A 22,321-nucleotide genomic window follows, 5' to 3' on the forward strand; every position below is an offset into this window, starting at 1 on the left:
AATCTATACAATTTACTAATAAATCGACATTTCAAGAAACCTGTGGTTAAGAGTATATTTCTGAACCGTAATCAGTCTGTAAAAATTATAGACCGTAAAAATGAATCCAGAAAAAAAAAATCAAAAAAACGTTTGGTTTCAGTGATGATTTTATGTATTTTAAAAACATTAACTTTACCCTTCACTGCACACTTCTTATAAAATACACAAGTTATAAACGGTTAATTAAAAAGCATGTTGACCCTTTCTATGCTCCGATCCATTATTAACCAACTGTAATTGCCCTTTTCAAAAAACTTTTCGCGTTTCGACGCACATCGGCTGTCTACCCACTCTTTCCTCATATCGCACTGACTGAATCTGACCTACCCTCCATTTTGTAAAAACCCGATGTTAGGGCTCAAATGCCTCGCCTCCAATCAACGCTCACGTAAACCCCACCGCCGTCCAATCAGAAAATTCAAAAATTTAAAAACGGGATATCCTAGCCAATCAGAGAGCTTCCCGCCCTCAAGGACTCTGGTAGGTTGAGCGGTCACAGAGGGAGGAACGAATTCAAAGCGGGGACCAGTGTTTTAAAACAATTTTCTTTATTTTATGAAGTCCTGCGGATAAACTTTGGATTTTTAAGATATTAAGATAGCCTGAAGGTAAGAAATCATAATCAGTTCACTTTGCATGTTTGTTTTTGTATGAGAATGGCTTTATTGTGACTGCGTAGTTAACGGTACAGAACTAACGTTAGATCAGCGTTCAGCCCGTCCGCAACTCAGCGTTTATGAAGTAACGTTAATTTATTGCTTTTAACGGTCTCTAGTTCTATCTGTTTGTAATATAATATTTTGTAGAAACACGTCAAAATCTTTATTAAACTTTAACTGTTTAGCGTTGTTTTGGTATTCGACTTGAATTAATAACCCGATTTCCAGCCGGCTCTTTAGACAGGAAACTTGGGCTCGGCGCGCGTTTATTGTTCGCTAACAGCTCCACTGTTTTACCTCACGAATTCCGCATTCGTTTTTTTTTTTTTTTTTTTGTTAATATAATCATCTACATCGGACCTTTCGGTTTCATTGTCTTGTATGTGCACTCTTGCGCAAAATAGTCACGTTTAATAGTTACTTGACTCTGTGGTTTGGCAGAACGTTTGTGTTTAATACACTATTCATTCATTCTAACTGTTGATTTCTGCATCCGTTGTTTATGAACTGATTTACTGCTGCTGTTTACGAGTGTCTCTCGCATGCGGACTGACAATGGTTTGAATACATGACGTTTTCCCTCCATTCCTGTCATTTTATTTTTTATTTTTTGCTGCGTTAAAGGAACAGCATGTGAATCTGCTTTGGGTGACTTTGCATCACATGGAAGTAACGTTTACCTTACAATGAGTTACCATAACAGTTTACTTTGTCACATTTTTATTAAATATTCCAGAGTTTATATTCAGTCCGCCATAGCGAAGTTATTCTGTTTCGCTGACTTGTTAATTTAAAATCACTTAATGTGGTCAGTGTTTGAAATACTGATGTTTTAAAAAGTAAAACCAGACTATCTGTATGGCGTGCATTTTGTGACACATCTAAGGCCTTAGCAGGAGAAGGAGAAGGAGCAGTCGACCCTTCCGTCGCCGTCAGTCCGTGTTCATTTTTGAATGGGATTGAATGGGAGGGCAGACGACAGACCCGCGGCGACGTCGCGGCGACGTCACTGTTGGAACCAATCATAGGCGGCGACGTGACGACGGCGTACGTAAGAAATTTAACAAAAATAGTACGTGTTCTCAGTACGTCTGAACCTAGCTACGTTGCCTTAGATGACACCTGATATATACGCCGTCTCAATATACGCCGCCTCACAAGACGCCTGATATATACGCCGTCTCAATATACGCCGCCTCACAAGACGCCTGATATATACGCCGTCTCAATATACGCCGCCTCACAAGACGCCTGATATATACGCCGTCTCAATATACGCCGCCTCACAAGACGCCTGATATATACATCGTCTCAGTATACTTCGCTTTACACGAAATGTAAGGTTTGCATTACAGTAGATGCATTTGTAACAGGTTGTTTTTAAGATATTTCCCAAAACGTGGTAACAGTGCATAATAATAACTGCATAAAGTCTATTTTATGTTTGATAAATTATGTTTATCTGTTAAGTTGGTGTTGAAGTGAAGTACAAGCACATTAATGTTCAGTTTGCTTGGATGCTACAAACAGTAGGGAAAAACTGAGAGGAAATGCATGATTTCTGCTTGAATTACATTTCTTTCTTGTTTCCTTGTGATCTTGACATAGAAGAGTGTAATTTTAACAGAAATAAAGTTGTATTTATAATAGATATTCATTAGACATTCGATCTTTAACATTAAATGGCATCGAGAACAAAGTCGTTCTAAGCAAACATGCTTAATTTTATTAATTTATCATATTTGGGACGCTAAGGCAGTGATATTAATGTTGTCCACTAGATGACGCCATGGGATTGATTTTAATCAATCCCATGTAACCCAAATATAAGAAGTTTTTATTCTTATGAATTGAAAAAAAAACGCGAATGATTTACTTAATTTGGATAACTATGGTAAACTGACAGTATAGTTTATAATTACAGTACATAGAATGCTTTGAAATTTATATTTATCATTATTATTTTTAACTTTTATAGACCTCAAGACATAAAACATCTCGATAGGATTAAATAGAAACCCATATTTAATATTTATTTGATTGACAAAACTGCAAACAAAATTTTCAATGTTTTCACTGACTAAATAAACAGTAATCTGTAAATATAAGATAAATGGGACAGAAACACGTTTCACACTGTGTCACGTCAACTTTCCTTTTAATTTCAGTGTTCAATTGTTTGTAAATCGAGGATAATAATTGTTTCTTCTTCAGCTGCTCATCAGTCTGTGGTCATCATTGCCTGAATGTCCTTTTCATGATCGGTCACACATGTTCAATATTCAGACAGATCTGGACTGAACATTCACTCTGTCTACCGTGCTTCTGTAGCACATGCAGAATGAGAGCTGGAATTGTCTTGGTCTAATAACCATGGACTTCTCATGAAAGATGTAATCTTGATGGCAGTATGCATCTCTGTACAATGCCAATATAAAGCCTCCATGTCTGTGTACCCTCACACATTCCAGTTACCCATACCTGATAAACCCCCATCCAATGAGAAATGTTAGCTTTTTGCATCTATCACTGGTAAAAGTCTGGAAGACCCCATTTGTCTTTAATTTTTATATCTCCCTTATCTTACACACTCAGTTCAGTTCACGGAGCTCTCTTTTACCAAGCTAATGAACTGAATCGGGAGTGTTAAATAAGAGAGACATGCAAAATGTGCATAGCAGAGGGTCCACATGACCAGGACTAAGAACCAGGCCTAGGGATAACCAATGAATGGAGTGCACCTGGCATGCAGAATTAGCTCCAACCCTAGTCAAACACACCTGCATTTGCCAAACAATTAATACAATTTTTTAAGCACATCAATATACATAGTAACACAATTTATCTCTGAAGCACAGAACTTAAAAAAAAAAAGAATAGACAAATAGTAGCCTATTATGATATAAAGTAAACTACAATATATAATTAGCAAACACATTCTTGTTATTTTGTAAATGTATGCAGACAGCACAATGGTTCTTAAGAACATTCCTGGAGGACCCCCATCACTGCACAATATGCATGTCTCCTTAATTAAACACACCTGATTCAGGTCACCTGTTCATTAATACAGACTGACTGACTTGAAATGGATGTGTCAGACAAAGGATATTGTAGCCTACTCTGTGTGACAAAATGATGACTCTTACATCCAGGTACGTTTACAATAGGTGTTTTCATAAAGTGGTATTACATTTAAAAATATTTTGATACATTAATTTTTATCAGATAAGCGGATGTGTTCTGACAGAAATATTTTCAAAGTGTAGTTCGCTGGTAAAGTGTTTAACCCTCAATCTTTCCTGGGTGTCAATATGACCCCAATCGACTTTTCATTAGTTAAAAAAAGGGTTCCCTTCATCTCAGAGGAATACAATTTTGTGACTTTTCTTACATTATTTATCTATCTATCTATCTATCTATGTATCTATACATACACAAAAAACTGGCCTTGATTCGGTTGTTCTGAAGGTGTGTAAAAAAAATAATAAAAAAATTAATCAATCTTGTCTTTGGAAAATGAATGGGAAATTCAACAATTTATTTATTTATTTTTTTTCATCAAAAAACACTTACACACACTCGGACAGAGACACATGTGCACACATGCTCTCTCCCTCTCTCACACTCACTCACTCACACACACACACACACACACACAAAGACACTTACACTCACACAGAGACCCAGGCACACTTGCCCTCTCTTCCTCTTTCTCTCACTCACACTTTCTCTACAACCTTCTCTCTCTCTCTCTTACACGCACAGACACTTACACTCACACAGAGACCCACGCACTCTCTCTTGCCCTCTCTCACTCCCTCTCTCTCACTCTCTATCTCTCACACAAACACACACCCACAGAGAGAGAGAGAGAGACCGAGAGACACAGGCACAAATGCTTTCTCTCCCTTTCTAACTCTCACTCACTCAAAAAATGTGTATGGAATAATTATTTTATGTGTTTTACACCATGTATTTCACATATTTTTTGGTAGTTTGTTATTGCTTTTATGTTCAGTGTTCAGAATGTGATTGTAGAAAAAAATATTTGTTGTAGGCCTGTACATTTACACCTGTTTATTTCTGGATATTGCTGTTGCTTATTTACACTTTTTTTACATTTTAAAGTTATTTTTTTTATTGTATTTTGTATACATTTGAATCATTCAAAGGTTCAATAATATGCAAGTACAGTCTGACTCAAAATTTTGTCCTTTAGGTGTGACCTAGGTGGAATTTATGAGCAGTTGGCCTCATCCAGTAAAATGAATGGCTTTCAATTGCCCTTTGCTTGTCAAAACAAGTGTCAAAACACTGGCATTCCTTCATGACCCAGTACACGGTGTGAAGAGAGTTTTTCCAGAGGCAAATACGTGTGGACTAATTCTGAGGCTCCCAGTACACGCCACGTATGATAGCTTCAGCAGCCACATGATTTTGGGCATTGTACAGTCCCCACATTTTGGTCTAGCCTGAAGTTTTTTTTTATTTTGGTTGTTCATGTTGAAATATTAGGATGTTTTTGATGACAATGCCTTTTTTATATATATATATATATATAAGGCTTGTTCTGTTTTTTTATATATATATATAAAAGGCATTGTCATCAAAAGGCTTGTTCTGTTTTTTATACATATATATATATATATATATATATATACTTGTTCTTTTTTTTTTCTGTTGAATTCGAAATGTTTGACGTTGTCTTTTAAGTCTTCAAATTAAATGTTTGATACCAATCAAAATGTACTCTGAATTTTATTCACATTTTTAGATTAGTATTGTAATAACCCAAAACTTCAAATGCGTTTGTCATTAATGAATTTAAGACACAGAAAACTTCTCACAACATACAATAACACAGCAATGCTGATTTATCATTACTAATTGTACTTTTATTTCTGAAAATGAGCAAGCAGTACAAACAGTGGCTTGAAATAATGTCAATTGCAAAAAGACGGAAAAAAAATGTAACTGGAAAAGGGATGCCAAAAAACTGAAAAATTAGTTGTATATTAAATGTTAAATTTTAGTGAAATCATTGTTTATCCTACAGGCCAAAAGTTACATATTTAAGGGACATGCTAAATATTTGCGTCTCCATACATTATTCTAAAAAAAAGTTTGATCAACATGAAGATCCCCATTCCTTTAAGACTTTGAGACTTTAGATTTTTAATTTTAAAAATCCTTTAAGATTTTTTTTTTTATCCTCCAATGTGTGGATATTTCTTGTCGAAGTGAATTTCTCGCTATATCAGCATAGTTTGTGGCTAAACATTTTGTAAAGCCTGCATTTTTCTGAATTGTACCTATATGTTTCCAATAATATTCATTGTTTCACTGTTATGTGGAACACATCTCTTGCAGCTCAGTCAACAAACTCATCTGCAAAGTTCATCTGTTGACTTAAAATGTTGAAAACATTCATATATATGAAATATATATATATATATATATATATATATATATATATATAAAACGCCAACACAAGATTACATCCAATATAGATCTAAATATGCAAACTTGCTCAATCACTTAGGCTGCTGGCGCCCTCTATAGGCATTTACATTACATATTGTACATACGTTTATTGTTTAGATGAACATTCCTTTATGTTTTTTAACAGTGTTCAGTGAAACCATATGATTACTCGCTTTTAATGTTTTATTTAAACCAATTATTGCCTCATCGTTACAGATATTTTAAGTCTACTTTTAAAGATTTACAGTTTAAGCAAATATTTCAAGTCTTTTCTGTATTACAAAAAAAAAAAAAAATCATCAGTAGATTGCTCATTTAACAAAATAATCGTTAGTGACAGCCCAATTTAAAGTGTTTCAAAATGCACCTGAATTTTTAATACACTTCTTTAACAATTTTATTAAAATACCTTTTCATTACCTTCTATTGACCAAAATTATTTAGCTCAATGGTTGATATGCACATTTTATGGTCGACATGACTCTGAAAACAGGACAAACTGAGAACCGTAACAGAGTGTTAAGTAAAATTATTAACATAACCAATATATCAAAAGTAAAACCTCAGAATGGCACAAATCAGAATAATGTTTAATAATTAATGTGTGTGAATTTATGTTGATGTTATTGTGAAAATACAACTAATTTTCAGCTCTGTTGATGGTGTATAATTTGTAGTAAAATAATGTAAAACCAAAAAATTATTTAATTTAACTCTATTTGAGGTATTTTGTGTCACAGTCAGTTGAGGCGGTTTACTTATCACGCGTCTGTTGAGGTGACGTCAGTTGAGGCGGCGTACTGATCACGCGTCTGTTGAGGCGGCGTACTGATCACGCGTCTGTTGAGGCGGCGTACTTGTCACGCGTCTGTTGAGGCGACGTACTCTTATGACACGCAAAAGTACACGACTGTCGACTTCGGCAGGTAATCCTGTCACATTCCACCCGCCATACTATCTGTCTTGAGTTTGAATAGATGTTCGTAGTGATAGTAAAGCGCGCGTGTCGTCGTGTGCCCCCTCAGATGCACAACAAAAGCACTCGACTCCGCCCACGCACAATCACTCAGTTTAAATCTTTTGCTCGATAGTTTCAGTTCATCTCTCTTGAAACACATAGGATCTCAGCAGTGCATCTCAGTATTGTGTGTGTGTGTGTGTCTATGATCTGGTTCAGGAATGTCTGGAATGTGTTTCATTGGATTATGTGGTTTTAGGGTAGAAGACGTGTTTTTATGAGCAGTACTTAACATATGGTTTTAATATGAACGTGGGTGTTTCCTATAATGGAGAGTGTGTGAGCAGAAGTGCTGGGGGTTGCAGGTCTTTACAACAGAATTTCTTTGAAATTATTCTTAAACATTATTTTTTTTTTAATTTATCAGTATCAAGCATTACTGTATTTCATTGCATGAAAAGTTACAGATTTTGTTGAAATGTCTAAAAAGTGATATCCAGAAACATTTGTATTATTTTGACACTAAAACCCATTTGTTTTAATGAAAAGCTGAGTAATTATTCAAACAATACAGTTGATAAGTAATTAGATTGATGGATAGATGGTCTCATCGGCCAGAAGTTGTTGATACCAGTGATAGTAGAATCCCTCTCATACAGGCAGGCCATTGAGAGCTCAACAATAGTGCTGAATACATTTTGGGTGCGTAATTCAGACCCATCAGCACTCCCGAGGTAGCAGCTGACATCATCACTTCACTGTCATCAGGCCATGTGCAGCTACCCTCGTGTTTCCCTCATGGGTTCAACATTGAACGTGTTTGAAATATCACCGATAATCATTACGTTATTAATAATCTTATCTTTAAGATAGATTTCTGGTTTTGTTTTGAAGGGTCAAGCAACTGCTCATGTGCATTAAGTATAAAGGATAAGTGTGTGTTGTTCCATGTAAAAATACTTATATGTCAGCGTAATATGAAGAGACAACTGTAAGTTATTCATATGTTAATTGTCCCAAAAAGTATAAACAATGGTTCTACCAAATCTCTGTTGGAGCATCTCAGGTTCCCAACATTAGGTTTGTAGTTTTTTAGTCTTTTTAGTGGAAGACCTACTTTTTGTCTTGGGAAACCTGTCTGAGTGCTTGAACCAGTTGTAAAAATGGTGATGCGATTGGCACAGAGATTACACACTTGAATTAATCTTTAAAGGCTGCACTGCTAGATACTATCATCAGCAGAGTTTATGTTGATTAATTTTGTGTCTAGTATTTCCTAATTTTAAGACTGTTGCATTTGTTTATTAGTTATTTAAACAAGAAAGACAAATAAACTGGTTATGTCTACAAAGTGAGGGAACTGAAGAGATGCATCGACGGATTGCAATTTTATTTACTTTTTTTTTTAAGTGTGATCTGCTGATACTGAAGTTTGCCGATTCCGATTTTCTTAATTGATATTATATACAAACAAAAATATTATTATTATTATTTTTTTTACTAGATGCAATCAATTATTTACATAATAAAATAAATGATTCAGCATTATAATTCCCCCCAATCTGGACTGTTACGGATGTTCTCTCTTTTACACAACTCTGTTCCATGCTCTGTGACTGGAAAGAGGCAGAAGTGATTTGCTGTATGTAACAAAACATTTATCATTTCGCAGTATGTTTTTAAATGGTAATGTTTTTCCCCAAACAATATTAAATGTCATCTTTCACATCAAATTTTTGAACTACAAACAAGCATGAAAAGTGTTAAAAAAATTACAAACATATCGTAAATATGCGAGACCCATGGACAGGTAAAGAAAGGGGTTTGAGTGGTTAATAATCAATATCTAACCCGTTGAAAAATGTTTTAATGTTATCCACATTATATTTCATCTGCAGCAACACTATGAACTTTATAATGATACGTTTGGTCAATAACTTTTAAAGTCGTCATCTCAGAGCTGAGATCTCGGCATGATAAACCCTTAAATGGCCGGTCAATGTGTATCTTTATTTCTCTCCAATATGGTAGGAAATTAAATTAAATGAAATCTGGATAATGCTAACTTTGACAAGATGATTGACAGTGCAGTTTAAATTGTGACAGGATGCATGTAACTAAGCGACAGAGCGTCCATTAAAGACACAGTTATATGTCTAAGTAGTATGTCCCAAAGCTTGCTTACTGTTCTATTCAAAAGTATGTGCCTCTTCCTCACAAAATGAGTACATCATTTAAGGGCATAAATTAAGTAGGTGAATTGGGACGCAGCAACGGTCTATGAATGGATTTCTGAATTTGACTCAGTTTGTTGGATTCATTCAGTAAAACACCACTGTGTTGTTCAGGGACACACAACAGTTTTGGCACGACATAAAAACATCTGAATGCAATAAAATCAGAATCATTTTGTTGGCCAAGTTTCAATGCCTAGTTGTTGTTGTTTTAATCAGTCTCTCTGTCTTTCAGGCAAATAAAATTCTCTCTCACTTGCCCCTTTAAAAAGTCTACTTGTCCCAGACAAGCATTAATCGAGCCCTGTTCCCTCACGGGTTACTTTGGCACCCAGTGTATTACAAACTGCAAACTTTGTGTCTTCTTCAATCACAGTGAAGAACTTCCATGCTGAAGACATGTTTACATGCAGATGTGAGTGTATGTGTGATGTCAAATAGACCAGCTTGAAAACGGCGGACTGGCCGGCCGTTCACCAGTCCAGGCCAATCATGCAGAAAATCGTCTAATTCCGGTCCCTGGCGGTCGATCGGTCCATCTCTAGAACTCAGTCATATCATTGTACTTTTAGTGGGGAGAAAACCTGTTGAATTGGTTGTAATTCAGGTATCTTTTATCTTGTGTTAATTATTTTGTAGGAAAGCGAGGATGCCGACTGCAAGGTTTCAGATTGGAGATACGGTAATGGGCCGCTGGCCTGGCAGTAACCTTTATTATGAGGTCAAGGTGCTGAGTTATGACAACAAGAGTCGGCTCTACACCGTCATCTACAAAGATGGTACTGAACTGGAGCTGAAGGAATCTGACATCACGGTATGAATGAATTGAGAATAATTCAAAGAGCATCATCTGCTTCACTGGAAGAAAGATCACCTGACTGTCTGTACAAATGATTTCACATGATCAGTGACACACATTTACGTATTTGATCAGTGACCTAGAAATTGTGCAGAATATTTGTATAAGTTTATGTCATAGTATTTCTTCAAATGTTTCAAAATCGTAAAAATCCTGTAAACTCACAGGTTTTAAAACCAGTTATATAGATATTTAATTGAACAACAGTATTAACTTGCAGTTTCTTGTGGATATTGTTTTCTTTGTTGCAGAGCCTGACAGTATTTAAGCAAGGTGGACGCTCTCGGTCCAGATCCCGCTCTCGCTCACCGGGACGCCCGCGTCGCAGTCGTTCCCGTTCTCCAGCTAGGACACCCCGCCGATCTTCCTCTCGCACCACAGAAGTGCGCAAGGAAAAACTCAAAGAAGTGCTGGAGGTCCGCCTCACCCCGGTGGTAAGGAGACTTGTTTGCTAGGACAGAACAAACACAAACGCTCTACATTTAGGTCTTTCTTTCTCTCTCTCTCTCCCTCTCTCTCTCTCTCCCTCCCTGATATCTGATATCCCATCTGATATTTAGCATGTTCAGGATGTTAAGTAAATTAAAAACTTGAATATATAGTGTCCAAAAAAGCATTAAGCCTTTGTATAACTTAATGAAAGAAGCCTCTTATGCTCACCAATGCTGCATTTTTTTTGATTAGTAAAAAGACTACAATTTAAAATGATTTTTAAATTAAATTGAAGCTTTTTTTTTCTTCTCTTTTTTTAATGTTTAAAAAAAAAAAAAATTCTGCCGATGGAATTTTGTATTTGTTGATTACAAGTATAGGAGTTGAATCTAATTTAAAGCAGTTAACTCAACCATTTTAATGCTGTTATCTCATTTACTTTCCTCCTGGGTTCACCTCACATGTCCTTGACTATCATCTGTTTCAGCCGCTGACACACGAGAACAATAGCAACAGCAGACATGAGAAGAAAGAGGAAAATAATACAGCTTCCACTGTCACTGAGGTATGAATACATCATGGATTCATGTTTCATTAATGTCTTAATCACTAGCAACAATAGAACCTCCTTAATGTTTCCTGTCAGATATGTTAGAAACTGCTCTAGTGAAGGCTGGAATGTCATGATGCATGCATGTTGTGCCTCTCATGTGTGACAGGATCCCATTTAGTTGTGCACACAAAGCTAAAGCTGACTGTGGGCTCTGTTTAATCACATCCTCATACTTTTCAGCATGTTTCTCCTCATGGGACAATTGAATGGACTTTACAAAGCATGACCAGACTGCTTTAGCCTTACACTAGCATGACTATGAAATCCTAATGATTCTTTTCTTGACTCATGGCAAGATTGATTGCCACTGAAACTTTGTGATTAAGCATGATACAACATATAAAAACACTTTTTTTTTTTATTCATTAAAAAAAAATAAAAATCAATGTAACATGATCCTTCAGAAATCATCCTAATATTTGGTGTTCAAGAAACATTTCTTGTTCTAAATGTTGAAAGAAGCTGTGTTTAAGCAGTGAATAAAGTGTTCATATTTAGTGTGCTCTCTTATTGTAATGTTCTAACAGGAGAAGACGGAGACTGAATCTGAGAATCAGGCTGGTGGGCGCTACAATCTACGTCACAGGAAGGACCAGGGTGATGGCAAGACAGTTGAGTTGGAGCAAAAGACAGAGACGGCGGTATTATCGCAAACTAAACCACCCACTGCCATCAAAACAACTGATCTGGAGTTCGGAGGAAGAGTTGGTGAGTCTCTGCAATTTAATGTGACTTTGGACTGTAAATATTCACAGCACAGAATATTAACGTGAATAATTTTGCTACAAATAAATTGTAAAAAAAAAGATGCACAATTGTAAGTCAAGGAAAATTATTGTCAGAAATTGATTATTTCTGTGCATTTCAATCTGAATAGCTTTCTCCATGATATTTATTGGAATGAAATGCTTCTATTTCCTCTTGTCTTTCAGGTGTGTTCTTCCTGATGTTTCTGTTGCCTGTGGCTGTGTTGGCATTGCTCATTCTCTGTGGGCAGAAGGATGCTAGTCTCCAGAGCTTCCCTCTTGAGCTCCCTGCCCTTCAGTCTCTCTGGGACTGGCAGGTTTTTGGCATCGTCCTGCTCTGGCTTCTCTTCCAGGCTGTTCTCTCCCTGCTCCCTTTCGGAAAGGTACTGTCCACCAATCACATGACTCCCTGTGACCCAGGATTAGGCACATGACTACATAACTCTATGGCTCTTATTTCTGCTTTGCCTGTTAGTTGTAGTAAAGCAGGCTAGATTAGATTAGTCACTGTTGGTGGCATGATGATATAGAGCCTTGCTGGAAAATATCTGGTTTAGTTTTCCAGCCTCTTAAGGGTAATTAAGATAGGATCTGAAAATTGTAGTGTGTTTCCATGAGTTGAAATAGATTATGATGGTTGGTGATGTTTTTTTTTAAACGTTTGCCAAAATCATCACAGTTAAAAGAACCAAAGACTTAGGCTGCATTTACACTGCAGGTCTTGATGCCCAAAACCGATTTTCTGACTATATCCGATTTTTTTGACGACCTGCTTACATCATCTTTTAAAAGTGTCCCGTATCCGATTTTTGCATTTACACTATACACTGCTGAAACTACCAAACGTAGACGTTCTGACCCGGAAAAAAAATTAAAACAGCACAAAATACAATGGATGCAGATGTAAATAAAATTATAAAGTAGGGCAGCACGATATTGGGAAAAAATTACATTGCAATATTTTATTTTTCTATGATATATATTGCGATATGAAATCTAATCAAATTTTTTTATTTCTGTAACAACCCTGCATTTTTGCTCCATCTCTTCGCCCCAAAGACTGAAAAGACATGAAACCTCGGCATTGCTCCACTGTGTGTATCCTTCGTCCTCCATCACGCCTATAATATGTCATGTGATCTCAGTTGGCGGTGTCCACCTGAGTTGACGTCACATACGGCTCGCATTTACTGGGGAATATCCGATTTGTATACTTATCCGATTCATATCCGATTTATTACCACATATGAATGAGGCCTGAATCCGATCTGAGAACATCAGAATCCATGCGGTTTTTTCCTGCTTACACGTACACCGGTCACATCCGATCTGTGCCACATGAGAGCAAATAATCGGATTCCAGTTTCACAGTTTTGAGTTGAATTACTGAAATAAATGAACTTTTCCATGACAATCTAATTTATTGAGATGCACCTGTATTTTGAATTAGTTTTTGTTATTTTCATTTTAGATTTGTAATTGTATGTGCCTTTGTAATTTTTAGTTTATATTTAGCTTTATATAGCTTTCTATTTAGCCTTGTTTTTATTTCAATTATTTTAGTACTTCATGAGTATATAGTAAGTATGTTATAATAATTAGTTCTTATTTACTTAGTATTAAATTTGAGTTCATTGCCAATGCAATATTTTTAAGAATTGTTTGTAAATCAAGTTTTGTCATCATACATTTTTTTTTGTTTGTTTGTTTATTTCAGCTTTGAGTTAACAAAATTTGTAGTTTTAGTTAATAAGAACAGTGGTTAATGTTCACATATAAATCATTCATCTCTCTCCACTCTACAGCTCGTTGAAGGAATGCCTCTCAAGAATGGGAAAACTTTGAAATACAGGATTAATGGTTAGTCTCAAAATGTTGATGAATTTTATGTTGTCATTTCTAATGTCATAATCTAAATGACTCCTGCTTAAAATGAGGCATTTTTACGTTCGGTTTTTAAAATGTTACTGCTCAGGTATTTGTGAGTGAACTGTTTAGTGATCTCTGATTGTGTTCTGCATCAGGTGTCTATGCACTTCTCCTCACGGCTGTGGCAGTAGGTGTGGCCGTGTATCAGGAAGTGGATCTCAGCTACATCCATGCGCACTTCCTGCAGTTCTACACCTCGGCTCTGCTCATTGTAACTCTTCTTAGCGTCTACCTTTTTGTCCGTTCTCGCTGGGCGTCTCAAGATGAGCTCGCTCCTGGAGGCAACTCTGGTATGATGCTTGGTGACAAATCAGGCTGCATTGACTGTATTCTCAATTTAGCTCTGGATATTTTTATTTCAATGGCTTTTAAAGTGACTAATCCCCATTAGTGACTACCATTTATACGATTATCCAGACAGAGTTGTCATATAGTTCAAAGTACTTTTTGCAGTTCTAGTTGGAATAGAGCAATCACAGTTGTTTATAATTACTTAATAAGCCTTCTGACAAAATCATTTTATAAAGATTGTAAAGGGAGATTTTCCATGTATGTTGGGTAGAGTTAATAGATTTAAAAGATTCTACTTGTTCTTTTATTCCTCTAGGCTACGTTATCTATGACTTCTTCATGGGCAGAGAATTAAATCCCCGCATCAAGAACTTCGATATCAAGTTCTTCTGTGAAATGCGTCCAGGCCTGTTGGGTTGGGTGAGTTTTTTTTTTTTTTTACTGTTTTTAATTTTCTCTTGTGATGGTTTATTTTGGTTAGAATAATGTTCTAATTGCTCCCTCTTGTGGTCGAATGTATAGTCAAATTTGCAATTTGCAGGATGGAGTCAGTAACACGCATGTGATTCCTTAGTGTGCTAGGTTAGTTTTGAAGAAACATACTCATTGCTTGTTTCCATAGGTATTGATTAACTTTGCAATGTTGCAAGCTGAAATGAAGCACCAGAATCTAGAGAATCCCTCTCCAGCGATGCTCCTGGTCAACATCTTCCAGCTCCTGTGGGTGGTTGATGGCTTTTGGCATGAGGTACAACAACAGCAGTTTTACAAATCAAACAGTTATTTCTTAATGCAGTGTGGAAACCCTAAACTGATATCAAAATCACTGTATTTCAGGAGAAACTTCTGACCATGATGGATATAGTGTATGATGGCTTCGGATTTATGTTGACGTTCGGAGATCTGGCTTTTGTTCCCTTCACATTCACCTGTCAAGCGTACTATCTAGTCAGCCATCCCAGTGAACTCTCTGTATTCTGGATCATTACTCTCATCACCATGAATGGTCAGCTTCTGCCATGTTTTTTTTAATCAACTACACTAGAAAGATGCTAATATAACTTTTACAGAACACAATATCAATATGCTCTGATTTTAAACGTCTTAAAGTCGTTTTAAAGTCTTTAACTTCTCTCACAGGAGTTGGATACTATATTTCCGGAAAGCCAACTCTCAAAAGTTCGCCTTCAGAAAAAACCCTTCTGACCCGGCAGTGTCTCGTGAGTGTTTTGACACCCATTTACCAAACAGACATAAAATGTTAAAGTTGTAGCTTTAAATTGTCTTTTAAATCTTATCAGACCTGAAAACCATTCCTACTGCAACTGGAAAGAGTCTTATTGTGTCTGGCCTCTGGGGGTGGCTCCGTCATCCTAATTACCTGGGTGACATCTTCATGGCTTTGGCTTGGTCTCTGCCGTGCGGTAAGTGTTTGACTTCATTTCAGTTCTCCTTTCAGATGGAGTGAAATCTTGCATTTGATTCCTGATCTTTCCTGTAGGATTCAACCATTTGATCCCGTACTTCTACCTGATCTACTTGATCACTCTACTGGTGCACCGTAATGCACGGGATGACCGTCAGTGCAGAAAAAAGTATGGCTCTGCGTGGGAAGAGTACTGCAAAGCTGTCCCGTACCGCATCTTCCCAGGGATATACTAAGGACTCCCAGACTCAGTCTGTTTACAGACACTCGGGCAAATAAAACTTTCCTCAGGAAGACCTGGTTAAACATCAGACATGGGAATGAGTTGTTAGCAGCTTGGCAGCTTTTTTTAAATCTTTGACCTTTTTGAAATTGAACATCACATGTATACCAAATTTTCTGCCTTGTAACAAAACGTTTACAGATAGTGGATACTGCCCCCTTTTTTATTTAGAGTTTGTTCTCTTAAAGATGTATATTGTTGTACAGATGTTTTTTTTTTAATAACTCCGAAGACTTTTTGCAGGATCCGTAACTTTTAATCTCATCTACACATTTTAAGATCTGCTTGGCTATTTACTATTGGCTTTTTGTAATGACAATTTGTGGAATGTGTTTGTATATTGTGTATGATGGGATTTTTTTTATTTTTATATATGTATAGTAAGAAAATATGTAATGTTCTTTCTCAGGACCAGCAATTTGTGAAAAAAACAAAACTAAACACAAAACGATATTTTCTTAATTTCTGTACATATTTAATATACATTTTTAGGTCTGGTTCACATTTTAGGCATTATGCACTGTTGAACAACTTTCTTTTATCCAAAGTTCACAAAATTTGGCTTTGCTACCTCAGATTTTTCCAATTGAAAACAATGTAAAAATTAGTTTTGTTTTTAGTCAGTAATTGGAAACTAGTTTTCAGGCTCTATGTGAAGTATTTTACAAAATCATAAGTGTGTGTTGTGAACAGAAACTTTGAGCTATGAACTTCAATCTTGTAAAAGGTAGCATCACTTTACCTTTTCATTAAGGTTTTAATTTAAAACGTCAGTGCTCAACTGTGAATGTAATGTAAGGCTTTTCTTAACTTCTCTTTTACGCAAGTTTATCACTTGTGGGCATAACATTTGTCCTAATGAGAGTTTGAAGTAAGTATTTATAGCTAAGATGAGCTTTTACTTTATCGCAGTGAATAGAAGCATTGTACAATGTTATTATTTATCTGGTTAAATGAGTGTTCACTTTTGTTAAATTTTGTAATCTGATGAGTAATTTCTGTAAAAATGCAATTTTGAAGTACCCATTATTAATTAAACCACTCTAGACAAACCGTCTGCCACATCTTGCCTCAAAATGAAATGTTAATATATATATAGTTTTATTGTTGTTGTTTTTTTTTTTTGGGTAGATATTTAAAGTTGCATTAATTTTGATTGTTGAGCCTAAATTCCTAAAGCTTATACACCTGAAAACTTTTTGGGCAAGGTTGCCACCAACGGGCAACCTGATGGGATGGGGCCGACTACTGATCTAAAGTATCCCGATAGACATTTGTTATCCACTCTCAATGTGAAAGTGCCCAAGCTATATTGCTCAACAAAAAAAAAGCTGCCCCGTGTATCATCAGCCTAAGTCAATTGTTTACCATCCTCTTTTTCTTCCATTACATTATCCCTTTTTCCCATCAATAATTCCACTCTCTGCTTCACTCGGGTGATTTGTAATAGATCAATGTATCATCAAAACAAGAAAAGAAGCTTGTCGTAAACTATAAAATTTTCCATTCCACTTCCATAAATGTAGACCCCCCTTCCTCAAATCTTACCCTGGAGGTCCAATGCACTGCAGAGTTTAGCTCCAACCCTGATAAAGTCACCTGTCTGCCATTTTCGAATGATCCCAAAGACATTGATTGACACTGATTAGCATGCTCAGGTGTGTTGATTAGGGTTAGCGTTAAACTCTGCAGGAAAGTGGATCTCGAGGTCCAGATTTGAGGATCCCTGATGTAGACCATTTATAAAGGCTTCAAATTTATATTTTGGCAGGATGCAATATTACATAATAATAAAAAAAGTAACACAATTCTGTAAGAATTACATAATTTTGAATGACACAGTAAATACAACAGAAGTCATGTATCTTTTTATAATTTCACCATTTTAGATCCCATCCCTGCAGAAAACTATAGCATATTAATGCAAGTCAAAAGTCAAGGATTAGGCCTGTACATCCGAGACACAATTCTTTTGGGACATACTATTCGTATAGGATTTTTATGTTTTATTTCATGTGGGTAATTTTTTGTATTTATTTATATTTAGCTTGCTTCGTGCCACAGAGTCGTTTAGTAGCCCTCTGGATCAATTCCTTAAGTGGGTAAATTGTTGATTAAGTAGATTCGTTTAGTTCGCTCAATGGATCATTCGTTTTAATGAACCGATTCACAAGAGTCACTTGTTCGTGAAACAAACTTTTTTTTTTAAAATCGTATTAAGCATTCCAACCCTATCTCCGTTAGTGCTGCATTTCTGCTAACCAAGTTTGAAATTGGTCGGATTACGCGCTTTAATTTCTAATATATCTCATATTTAAAAAGCTAGTTTGGGCGGGAAATATCGTAGTTTAGTCAGGTCACGTGTTCCATTATTGTTCCCAGTCGATTGCAAAGTACAGTACCGTAAGATCAGAAAGTTCGAGGTTTGAAGTGTGGCTAAACATTGATTAGTCTCATTTTTATTCTCTTACTTGGGGCCTGTCCCCATACTGGAGTCTAGCGGATGCGTGATAGATCAGAGTCCTCAGTGATCATTCTTATGCATAGCTACAGTCTAGCACTAGATGTCAGCAATGTGTTGTACAATTTATCTAAGGTTTTATGGCATAAGGATGTTTATTTTGGGCTCCTGGGGTGAAGGATCTAGTGTCAAATTATCACTTCTCTCATCAAGAGAAATGACAAAGTGACTGATGCATGAAACCATTTCATTCCTTGGCCAGTGCGCAACAGATGAAGTAAGTTACCCATGAATGTGCACATTAGAAAGCTAATTGGTTTTAGTGTCGTGCTAAATAGTTCTTTATTAGAGATAGCATCTGTTAGCCCGGATATGTATGAAGTGCTTCTCACTTTTCAACTAGATTTTCCTTCTTTCCTGTGACAATTTCTTAGCAAATTTTTAACATAAAATTTCCGTGACTGTATAAGTACCCATTTGAATGTTGTTGATTAATGTGAGATTGAGTTAAAAAAAATTGCTCAGTTGTGTTTCATAGTTGCATATGGAGAGGATACAAACTCCAAGCCGAGTGCATGTATCATAACTCACCAAGGACTGATATAAAGGTTTTTCCTCAGAGCAAGATGGGTATTTTTAATAGAGCTCAAGCATTGGAAGCAGACATAAATCTGAGACCGTATGTGACCTCTAGTAATATGAGGATTTGTCTTCAGACTTTGTGTTCTTTTCTGCAGCCTGCTGCGTTTGATTGAGACCATTTGCAATTTATTACAGCACTGGAAATTATAGGAATTTGTCCAGCTTTGGTACTCTTTGGCATCGCTGACAGAGCGTGAGAGCGGAGCTGTAGTGCGTTGAGAAATGCATTCGAGATGCAGTTTAATTTTGTAGCAACACATCCATCTGATTGGGGGTGGGAGGGAGTTCACTGATGTTGAAAGTAGTGTCCATGTACAGCTATTTCACAAACCCAATGAAAGCGAACATGAAATGCACTTAAAACTTTGAATTATCTAGCTGTTTTTGTTTGTTTACTTGATACAAAGCTAATAATGGTTAAAGAACAAATGAGGCATTAACACATTCCTATTAATCAGAAACACACAGATGTTTTTCCTATTTTGTTTTAGTAGCTCTGACTGCTCCTCTTTTTGGGTGGCAAGAGGTGGTGCATCAGTTTTTCTCAGTTTGGAGCTGGAGCAATTATAATTATGCTGCTCCAGATGGCTTGCATATTGTGTTACTGTTGGAAAGAGCTTTCATCTTTATCGTGCAATAAAATCATCTCGGTGAGCAGACACGTCAAACTTAAAGACACAGCCATAATAACATCTCTAGAGGTCTGTGCATTTCCTGCAGCCAGTCCTCTTCTTTCAAAGTGTTAAACGCGAGTGACACTTATGATGCTCGCGAGAAACTGAGAAACTGTGACTCGTGCTTACTGTTAATCCTGGCGGACAATGCCAAGAAAAGCCCAAGGGGGAAGATGTATGAGGTCCTTGTCCTTATCAGCTCAGCAGGCTCTCAAAGGGCAGAGCGGCTGTAGCGCCTCCGACGATCACTTGTGCTCAGCGACCCCCCTATTATCATGTGTGCTCACTGATATAACAGTGACATCAATCTGCCGTGAACCAGACCTTACCTGTGCCATGTTAAACAATCAAAGCCGTGCATAAGGTGCCCTGTGAATTCACACACCCACGCAAAAACACATGCCCACATATTTCTCTCCAGGGATGCTGGAGTTCATCTGGCAGGGAACCTGTCATGATCTGTGCATGTCATTTTTCTCACCAACGTGCTGTTCTGGGAGGTTTTACAGAGCTTCCACGTTTTTGCTAAACATTTCAGCTCATTTCAGACTTCATCTGAGCACAGACCTATAGACATTCAAGTCCTATTAAGCATTTGGTCACAAGGTAAGTCTGCATGAGCAATTTGCATCTAATACAAACATGATGTCCGTTTTGAAGCAATATGTGGATTTCTTTTTGCAGTAATACTCCTAATGCTCTTTTCAGTAGGATTATTACGTAATTAAATCACTGGCTTTTTGTGTTTTCAGGGATATGAAGCTGGTTGCAGGGTTAGCTGTGCTGTGGCTGTGGATTGCAGAGGCCGTGGAAAACTGCCTCAGTGCTTGTAAATGCAGCCAGAAATGACTGATGTCAGTTGTCAAAAGGAGGGGCTTGACTGCATCCCTAAACTCCATCTGGACACATGGATCTTTAAAATTGCTAAGGAGATACTGCTAACTTTTTTGGGAAGACATGGTCGTGATACTAACCCTCATAATGAAATATAAAGGAACAAGAAAATAAATATAATAAATGAAACACTTAATAAATCAAGGATCTTTGTGTAGCTATATTCCACTGCCTAATATTATATTTTATATTTTTCTGACTCCAAAACTTTGAACAGTATAGTGTACATTAGTGTACAAAAACTTAAACCTGCACCGGCCTGCTGCGGCTAGCTGGAATATTTGATAAGTTTATGGTTTTTTTACCTTTCTGGTCAAAAGGTCAGGAAACCAGATAAAACCATATAAACAATCTATAAAATAAATAAAAATAAGTCCTTCACTGTTAGTCTGTAAGTTATTATTCCTGTCCCAGTGCTTAGACACAAACCTCTCACTTGGGTTAAAACTTATGTAGTAATTTGTGAGGTATATTACAGTAAAGAATGGACAGTTTAAAGAGTGTTACTCTCTTGAGTGAATAAGTCGTTTTTATATCTTCTGAAGAAAATGTGGATGATAGTCACCACAGTGATGCTAGGTTGTTATGGATTTTTGCAAGGCATTGCAAAGGTTTTTGAATTAGTTATTACAGCATTAATAGGGTGCACTTTGTGGTTGCTAAGGAGTTGCTAGGGTATTTTGAGTGGCTCCTAGGTGCTTGCCTCAAAACTGCTTCAACATACCCTCAAGTCTCTTTGATATCTGGTCTCTAGAAATGGCTCTGCTTCCTCATTCAAATCAATGTAAATCAGCTGCAGAATTGGAGATAATGTCTGTACAGAGTGCACTGGTGCAGTCCACTTTTTCAGCTTCCAAAAGTATTTTTACCTTAGGTTTCTCCCATAGCTTATTAATTAAAAACCAATTCCCCAATGGAGAAAAGGAATGGGATTTTTACTTCTGGAACTCAACTGTTGCACTCTATTGTTTGTTTAAATTCCTTACCCAAGGTATATGTTTACTCCAACACCACTAATTAAACCCTCCTCTTTCGCTTCCTTTTGTTTCTTATTTTCAAGGTGAAAATTTACTGCAGGACCTCCCAGCCAGCATCCTGAGCTTTGTCCCAAAAATCGAGAGTGTAAACTTGAGCGGAACTCAATCAAATCAATACACCCTCAAGCAAATGCTGGTGCCCAGCTACTGATGGTTCTGAATCTGCAAGGAAACTAATGTCCCATCTCCCAGAAAAGGGCTTCAAAGATCTCCTAAACATAGTCATTGGCATGAAGAACCTCTGCTCTCCCACCAAATGCATTCAAGCCTCTGATTGCCCTCGAAGTCCTGGATCTAGCCTTGAACCACATACAAAGCATCTCACCCAAAGTTTTTGTCGGACTTGAAGCATTGCTTTTTCTCATTTTGGAAAACAAGAAGCTGAAGAATATCCAAGCTGGGACCTTTGCACCCCAATTGGTCTTGAAATACTGGTGCTAGACAACAGTTTTCTCTTCACACTTACCACAGCCACACGAGAAGTTATTTCCAACCTGCAGGAGCTCTATGTGAGAAAGAATGAAATTGAGAGTCTGTCAGCTGACTTCTTCTGCCAAATACCTAAACTGTCTCACATAGACTTAAGTGGAAATCGACTACATGCCATTGATGGAAACGTGATAGCCAACATGCAAGGTAAGAAGTAGTACTCTT

At 36.8% G+C, this 22,321-nt stretch overlaps 1 pseudogene; it reads left to right on the forward strand.

Moving 5' to 3' along the window:
• Positions 1–491: 491 nt before the first annotated feature.
• LOC113062841 (lamin-B receptor-like) lies at positions 492–17,017 on the forward strand (annotated as a pseudogene).
• The last annotated feature ends 5,304 nt before the right edge of the window (positions 17,018–22,321 follow it).

Source organism: Carassius auratus, chromosome 45 (genome assembly GCF_003368295.1).
Source record: "Carassius auratus strain Wakin chromosome 45, ASM336829v1, whole genome shotgun sequence".
NCBI lineage: Eukaryota > Metazoa > Chordata > Actinopteri > Cypriniformes > Cyprinidae > Carassius > Carassius auratus.